Raw genomic sequence first — 8,837 nt, 5'->3', positions numbered from 1 at the left:
GGGGTAGCACCTGTCATCTTGTTCTGCTAGGCCAAAGTCTCACTTAAACATGAAAGAAAAATAACTGCTAATGTTGATAATGTCTTTTGATCATTCTCACTCATTGGGAGTCTTGCTATTTGAAAGCAGTCTCTTTCCTCCGTAAGCATCAAGGTGGTGATCGTGGGGGCAGTGGAGGATGTTAGATGTCAAAGCAGCTTTGTTACTGATTGGTGAGTAATTCTGGCTGAAGTTCAAATCCTGACCCTCCCAGAAATTATGAAGATAATTTGATTCAAATTCTAATCCTGCTCCCCCACGTCTTTGCTACTTGATGAAATCAAAAGCTGGACAGGGGATCCGTGAAGAGACAACGGCGCATAACAAATTCAAAAGTTATACATGGGAGTCTGTTAAGTTATCCAAAATTGATTAATCTAATTTTAATACCTTTCCTTCTCTCCAACCTAATCATGAATTAGAGTACTTCTCAGAGCAAGATTTCCACAATCAAAACGACATACTTGGAATATTGGAAACGTTTAGATTATTAAGTGATTAACTAAATGAGCACCATTGGCTGGTTAAATTGCATAATGTAAAATGAATATTACTTTCAGATATTCAAATAAAAGCATTAAAACACTGAACGTAATTGCAGTCAACTTTTGATTATCTATATTCATGAAAAAGAAAAGGCTATTGAATAAACGGAAAGTTAGACCATATTTCTGGGAGGGAAGACAAGTGTCAATTCTAAAAGCAATATATAAATGCCATTCCAATCATCATAAAATGGGAATTTTTAATGAGTGAAATGATTTAAAAGTTTGTCTGGCAGAATAAATGTAAGAAAACAAAGCTAAGGAAGAATTTAAGAAAAATAGGGAAGTAATTTCTCTTTCCAGATATTAAAACTTACTGTGAAACCTATTGTACAGAATCACCCTCTCCTGTAGCTACAGCTGTTCTGAGTTCTCCTTTCTCCTTACCCATTTAAGTCTAGAATTTTACTTCACTGTTCCTTGTTTTCTTGAACCCAGACTATTGTAAATAGTCTGTCAAGTAACCATTTCTCAATTTTTCTGTTCGAGTATACCACCCGTTTCCTGCCAAGCTCCTCACTGATACTCTTATTTTTTAATATTATTAGCTATAGTTAAAATTCCTAACATACAATAAATTATGTGAGCTTATCGGTAAAAGCCTTTTCAAACACAATGCAATCAAAGGCCAGCCAAGTGATTCAGAAGGCCTTTGATGCATTCTCTCTCCCTCCGTCCCCCCCTCCCCTCCGGCCTCCTCCCTCCCTGGTTCTCCAGTCTAAACTTGCAGGTGAAGCTAAGGGCAAAGGGGCCAGAGGAAACCTCAGATGCTAACACCTCAACAGCACTTACTGTCCATGGTATCTGGCCTGGATTCTTGGAAATGTGGTCTGGCCCCATCATCTCCTCGGGGACACAGCTGGCCACTGGAAGGCAGTCCAACACAACATTTAAAATTCAAAATGTGAAACGCAGAATAATGAAGCCATCTGGTCCATATTATGTTGTCCAACAATTATAAGTAATGTGAGCTATAAATACAACAAGCAAAAGGAAGCAAACAAGAGGCCATTAATCAATACAGACAATTTGCGCAAGATGTGATGACTCAAGTGTATTTACACAAACACAGAAAATTCTTTTTGAAGAGAATCTTTACAAATAGTGGACTAAAGCAGATCTAGATTGAAAAATACCACCTAGAAATGCCCTTCAATCATGTAACTTCTCTGAAGTAATCAATATCTGCATGGGGATTTCACACCGAGAACCTAAACGTTGATATTTAATAACTCACGGGGTTATATATGAAAGGAAACAGAGTCAGTTTGGGCTCAGAATCCAGGGTAACTTCACGAGGGTTACATCATCAGGACACTTTAGTGGCGAGGACTCTAAGAAACCTGTAGGAGCTTGAGAAGGAAATAAAGCACTGAAATGATTGGGCTGTGGATCTTTACAGCCACAGTCTCTTCAGCTCTCTGACTATCCCATAGTCACCTGGACCTTCTCTTATATCCTCGGCTTCTAACATGAGCAACTGAATGGATAATGATGCGATCTGCCAAGAGAGGAAACACATTGAAACACATAGCTGATTGCTCAGAAGAGGAGGGAGTGTGGGAGAATGGACTGCTTGTTCTCAGTCCTTTCTTCCCCTCCTTTACTAGGGTTTACTGTGGGCAGAGAACAGACCCCAACCCTCACCGATTTGCTTTGGCTTGGCCTCTGTAGCACTTCCACCATTGGCCACGCGGAGAACATGTTCTAAGAAGCTACTGGTGATACATGGAGCAGACGAGAAACCCACCTGCAGCCAGAAGCCAAGTGCTGCAGATCCACAACCACTCGCAGACCATGAGTAAGAAATAAATGCTTGCTTCTGTAAGCCTCTGGGATTTGGGGGGTTAGTTTTTTTGTAGCATTGTCACAGCACTCCCACATGTCGCTACTGAGCACTTGAAATGTGGCTGGTCTGAGTTGAGACGTGCTGTAAGTTGTAAAATCCACATCAAATTTCAAAGACTTAATATGAGGAAAAAAAAATGTAAAATATCTCATTAATAACTTATGATTACAAGTTAAAATTATAATATTTTAGATATATTATACCAAAATATATTATTAAACTTAATTTCACCTGTTTTTTTTTTTTTTTTACTTTTTTAATATGGCTACCATACATTTTCAAATAATACATGTGGCTCGCCTTTTATCTTTTGGACGCTGCTGGTCTAGGGAGAAGCTGGGGTAGAGAAGGGAACAGAAAGGGGATCGGGGTGCTCTTCTAAAACCTGGGATGGAGACCTGGGTTCCTCACCACCAAAGTATCTCTGACTGTTGGTGAGAATACCAACAGTCCTCGCAACTCACAATTTTCAGGATGTTCCAGATCTGAGGAGTTGGGCTCACTATGTCTCAGGAACATCCTTGGGAAATGTTTGGGTTAGCCAATGATTGGTCTTGCCAGTGTTTGTAATACAAAGATGCATCTACTCAACCCCTAGCCTTCCAACAGGCTTCAGTTCGAGCACTGTATTAGACCCTTTCCCAGCTGGACCACATTCTACCGGTCTTCCATAGTCTGTGCTGCATCAGTTCAAGGTTGGGTCTACAGCATATGCACTATATCTATGACAAGCTGAACTAAATTGTGGTCTTTCCCCTGTCCACTTTTTCTCCGTATCTCATAATTACTCTCTTTCTCTAAATAGAGAAATATAACCTCATCTGAAATAAAGATGCTGCTTAAATATTAGGGCAAAACAATCATCTTCGCATGATATGTCTCTGGAAGAACCCAGAACATTTGCTAATATGACCTCCAGGGAAGGGAGCAAGGTGACTGAGGACAGAGGATGAAGAGAGACTTTTCTGTAATCTTTCAACATAGAACCTCTTTCATGCCATAAATTCTTTTAAAAACTTTCAAGGGAATATCTTCACGATATAGAAAAAAAGACTTTTAAAACTTAGATTCCATCGGAGATTTGTAAAGAATTTTTCTTGCGTCGCATCTTTTAGATCAGTAGTCAACAAATTTTTATCTGTCAAGTACCAGATAGTAAACGTTTTAGGCTTTGTGGGTCTCTCTGGCAGCTACTCAACTCTGCTGCTGTAGCAGGAAAGCAGCCATAGACAATGTGTAAAGACAATCTGTAAAGGAATGCCAGTAAAACTTTTTTACAAAAACAGCCTCGATTTAGCCTGTGGCCATAGTCTGCCAGCCCCTCTGCTTTAGACAGCACCTCCTTTGAACATTAAAGAATGTGTAATCAAATCATGTGCTTTACTTTTTTATTCTTAAATAGGTTCAAATATATCTCCCTTAAACCCAAGTTAAGAGTTATGCTTAGGACGGTTGGAATAAAGGAAAGATAATGGAGAACAGAAGAAAAACATCTGGCTTATGGTATAAAACCATAGAGTTGTGATAGTCACTGAGAAAAGCAAATGTGTTTCAAAACCCATGAAACACACTCATTCTATCAGAAACCTTCCTGGTATGAATCAATGGGAGGAACACAGAAGTCACAGTTCTCGGTTGAAAGTTACTTCTGAGTCTTCACACTTCTCAGGTTTGACATTAAAACATTATATACTTGTGCAAATGAATTCAGAAATTGCTACTCCAGCAATGTAGATAATCTAACTAAATATTGATCTCTTGCTATTCAGTTCTCTATAGAAGTAACCATTATAACAAGCAATATCGTTGTCCTGGCCTGTGGTGTGTGATGAGGTTTCTCTAGTTCAGAGAATCCCCTAGAGAGGATGATTCAGCGTGGAAAATTTAGTTTCCTGAAACACTGGTCCCAGCCCCCAGGTTCTAGGCTTTTATCTTACTCTACCAAATACTCCCAGCATATTAACTCTCCCATAGTCTCCCCAGAGAAAACAGATCAATGTGTCTATTTTCAAAACAATCTCTTGTTCGAGAAAAATATGGGAAATTTAAAACTTAACATTAAGGCTTAAAAATGAACTATATAACCAAACAGTGCCAACTGGGATTCCCCAGATCTTCACTGGTATTCTTCTCAGAGGAAGCAGGTAATATGACAGAAGCTACAAGGATGGAAAGGGTGCTCCGTTCAGGAGATTAAACACCAAAAGGTGCATGGCAAAAAGCAGCTCAACGAATTCTCCATCACAGCCTAGATGCCCCACACAGAAAGCCTATGTTGAAAAGCCTATGTTGAAATAGGCTTTCTGTGTGGGGCATCTAGGCTGTGATGGAGAACTCGTGAAAATTCTTGATGCTTGGCAAACTCAAAGAAAATAGATAATCCAATTACTTTGTTCAAAGTCAATGTGAGTCACAATACAACTAACCTTTTCAAAATGGTTCACCTATTATTTCTGTTAATAGAAGAAGCAGCAGTATGGGCAAAATGGCAGGTCATCATTACATTTGGCTTATTGATAAACCCATATTCAGATGTGAATACAAGTCGAACAGTCCTGCTAAGATTAATGACAAGTATACAGTCCTACTACTGATCCTGAGAATACAAATGTGACCCCATTTTATAAACTGGAAGAATCCCACATCTCCTCGCCCATATATAAAACAGATGAGGTTGTAGGGAGGCACTGGGAGGGGTTCGACAGCCTAGGGCGAGTGTGGTTCAGACTTGTTACATGACCTTGAACTCTCCCTTGCTCTAGTCAAGAAATCCAAACTCCAAAGACACCAGCACAGAAAGGAACCCCATAGGCATCATCTCACCAACTCTGGATTTCTGGTGATGTTTCTGAGTATCTCACTTCATCTTATACAGCATTTTTGGGTTGCAGAACCTCACCTCTAGGGGCAATAGCGGTGAATGCCAATGTCTGGCACGGACCGTAATGGAGCATAGATGTACGTGTAACTAGTACTTTTTATCTCAACAAACTAGAAGGTCCAAGTAAGAAATACAGCAACAAAAGTGACAATTAGGAATGGAACTAGATGGTTTATGGAGAAAGCAAAAAAGAATGAATGAGTCCTTTACCTTCAGCCCAATCCAAATTTTAGTCAAGTAAAAATTAGGCTGATACCAAGCAGATGATGACACCACTGAAACAGTGTCACCACTCAGCCAACTGCCCCACCCATCTGGGAAACCGCACCCTCACTGGGTCTTCTAGCTCTTGGCCTGCTATCTTCACACTGTGTGACCACAGGCCCAAATTTGGGTAAAACATTTACCGGATTTGCTTTGTAGGCATCCTGTGGCTCCCTGGTTTGTCATAGGACCCCATTTTATACTTTCTCACAAGTTTGTTTGTCCTTATTCTTTGACACTCTCATGGTCCCCTGAATATATCATGATTATAATTAAGGACTTATTTTCCTATAGATTTGTTTAAAGCCTGTCTTCCCCCAAGAGACAGTCAAGTGCAAGAAGGTAGGTTGCTTCTGTAGGGGAGGAAAAATAACAATCCCTCTATTTTTCTAGATTCCTGGCTGAGAACTTCTTGTAATAAAAAAAGACAGATTAGCAGAAGAAAAATAAGCAGCAGTTTAATAACGTGGATCCCTCCTGTATACATGGGAGAGATGAAAACTGAGTAACTCCTCCAAATGGCCCAAGCCACCACCTTAAACACCATCTCCAGCTAAAGACAAAAGAAGTTGTTTTGGGGGGGAGCAGGTTGGGGGAGTCAGTTATGGGAGGTTATTAGGAAAAGAAGAAAACAAGAGTCAGGTCTTTAGGCAGATTTAGGTCCCTGCCTTCGCCTTTGATGAGAGTTTCTAGAGATTTAGAGTCACTCATCTTCCTGGTACAGAGAGGGAGGCACCCTTACAAATGGAGATTTCCTTCGTAAGTATAAATGTCTCTTACAAAAGGGTAACTTCCACTCAGTTTTCAGAACTTAGTTCTAAGTCTTCTGTTTCTTAAACATAATCAGCCTAAAATAATCCTTATGCCAAAGAAACATATTTTGGGGACAAATTCTGCTCCATTACACTTTCCCCAGCACCTGACACCATGCTTGGCTCATGCTGGGCCTCAAGATACATTTGTTGAATGAATGACTTTTTATAACTTTCTATGTGTTCATGTCCCACAGCTGCTCCACTATCTTAAGCAGTCTGAGCTACAACCATCCTGCGGCTTCACTGGATTCCAAGTTCAAGGGTGTCTCCCAAGGAGAAAAATCTGACATAGCAACAACAAGGACGCCGGTTTATTGTTTCTTAAGTGCCTTTCCTTCCAGTGCTATATACGTGCATCATTGGCCCAGAAGGGAAAACGCTCTGTTGTAAGTGACTTTCGAAATTATAATCGTTACAATTAAAAACTTCTATTTAAGCCAGACTATCCATGTTATATTAAAGTATGCCGTCTGTGCTTATGGCCCTTTCTCTGTGAGACTATTTTAGCTTTTAACCTACCTGTGGGCTTTTCACTTGGAACCCCTTGTGATCTCCAAGTTGGGATCTCCATTTTCACAAGTGGGGCCCTAAAGCTCTTCAATATTTTTGTTTATCAGAATTATTCATTTCATTTCTGCATGTGTTTGGTAAGCAAATTTTCTGTAGCTCTTACAAAATAATGCTGTAACACCTTATGGCATTAAGAGAAAAAAATTAAAAGGCCAAAAACAAACACAAAAAATTAACTGAGCAGTTAAAAAATCTAAATTAGTAGCAGAAAGCTCAAATGTAAGTAACTAAGTGAGCAGAGAGAATAAGGAAGCATAGTGGTCGAGAATGTTGTATAACAGGGCCAGGACTGGGGGAGGCAGGTGGGATGCAGGGCTGGATCCCGTCTTTATTTTTAAACTCAAAATTTTGTTCATTGAGAAATTTTAAAATTAATTTTGATCTTTAAAAAATACTGCATGAAAATATTACTGATGCTTCCTCAAAAAGTTAAACAGAATTACCTTGTAACCCAGCAATTCCACTCCTGGGTATATACCCCAAAGAATTAAAAACAGGAACTCAAACAAATATTTGCACATGAACGTTCATAACAGCACTATTCACAACAGCGGAAAAGTAGAAACAACCCAAATGTTCGTCAGCGGATGAACAGATAAACAAATTGTGGTAAATACATACAATGGAATTTTATTCAGCCATAAAAAGGAATGATGTACAGATACATGCTACAATAAGAATGACCCTCGAAATCAGATGCTAAATGAAAAAAGCCAGACACAAAAAGCCACACATTGCTGATTCCACTTATATGAAATATGCAGAATAGGCAAATCATAAAAATAGAAAGGAGATTAGCAGTTGCCAGGGGCTGGGAGGTAGGAACGGGGAGTGACTGTCAATGGGTATGGGGATTTACTTTGGAGGGTTGCAAATGTTTCAGAAGTAGATAGAGGTAGGGTCGCACAACACTGTGGATGTACCTAATGTCACTGAACTGATCACTTTAAAATGGTTCATTCTATGTTATGTGAATTTCACCTCAATTAAAAAATATATATATAACTGATCTTGATTCCTGAGTTTTTTTATGCCCCCTTAAATTCTGTGCCTGAGCCACCCCCAGACCTGTTTAAATTTCCTTTTAACTAGAAATAAACAAGGTGAGAAATTGAAATAAGCTTGGGCCGCACTCAATTCTGTGGTTGAGTTCCAGGTAACAGAATGACTTATATTTGACTTAAAATTAGTTATCGCATGTGCCCCGCCACCCTCCCCATACAGCACAACGAAGGCTCAGTTACTGGGATCTTTGCTCCCCGTCTAGACATCACCATACACCAGACACAACATGAACACACTTCCTCCCCAATGAGATTGTTGGGAAATGTTTAATCGGCTACAGAAATCTGTGAGAACCAAAGGCCGCCTCTGGAGGAAAAAGGAACGTGCCCCTTCGGTTCTGGTTCATGAAAGTACATATTATGAGATTCCCTTTGAGTCTGTACATCCCACGTTTGGTGAAGAACAGGGTGATTCTTTATGAGTGTGATGATTTTTCCCGCTAGTTCCTTCATCTTGGCTTCAATTGCTTCAGAGCCTTAAAACAAAACAAAACAAAACAAAACAAACAAACAAAAACAAAAAACAAGTATTAGCAACATCAGAACCTGAAGAATATGTCTTTAAAATACCTCCGGCTAATCTTCACATCATTTTGATTTGCCTCTAAAGGCCTCCATGTTTGACACAAACCTAAATAAATACAGATACACTTTGCCCAGTGAACATGAATATTCGGCCTCTGAGTTAAATATTCAGAAAGCTGACATTGGAGCAATGAGCTCTTTACAAATTTTCCCACTAAAAGGGGCAGCTCATCCACCTGAATGCCTGCCTTCACCCTAGGGTTGTCCCAGGCACTCTTGGCCTCT

The 8,837-nt window shown here is 39.7% G+C and overlaps 1 protein-coding gene across 3 annotated transcripts in view; it reads right to left on the bottom strand.

Moving 5' to 3' along the window:
- Nucleotides 1-7,567: 7,567 nt before the first annotated feature.
- CTPS2 (CTP synthase 2) overlaps nt 7,568-8,837 on the bottom strand; it is an 89,611-nt gene continuing 88,341 nt past the window's right edge. For all 3 annotated transcript variants that reach the window (XM_025046622.1, XM_015589126.2, XM_006911640.3), the window contains one exon: nt 7,568-8,503. The gene's annotated coding sequence lies outside the window, so the exon portion shown is untranslated. The remainder of the gene's footprint in view (nt 8,504-8,837) is intronic.

This window comes from Pteropus alecto, unplaced genomic scaffold, assembly GCF_000325575.1.
Source record: "Pteropus alecto unplaced genomic scaffold, ASM32557v1 scaffold23, whole genome shotgun sequence".
NCBI classification, from domain to species: domain Eukaryota; kingdom Metazoa; phylum Chordata; class Mammalia; order Chiroptera; family Pteropodidae; genus Pteropus; species Pteropus alecto.
This window is presented reverse-complemented; position numbering and strand designations above follow the sequence as displayed.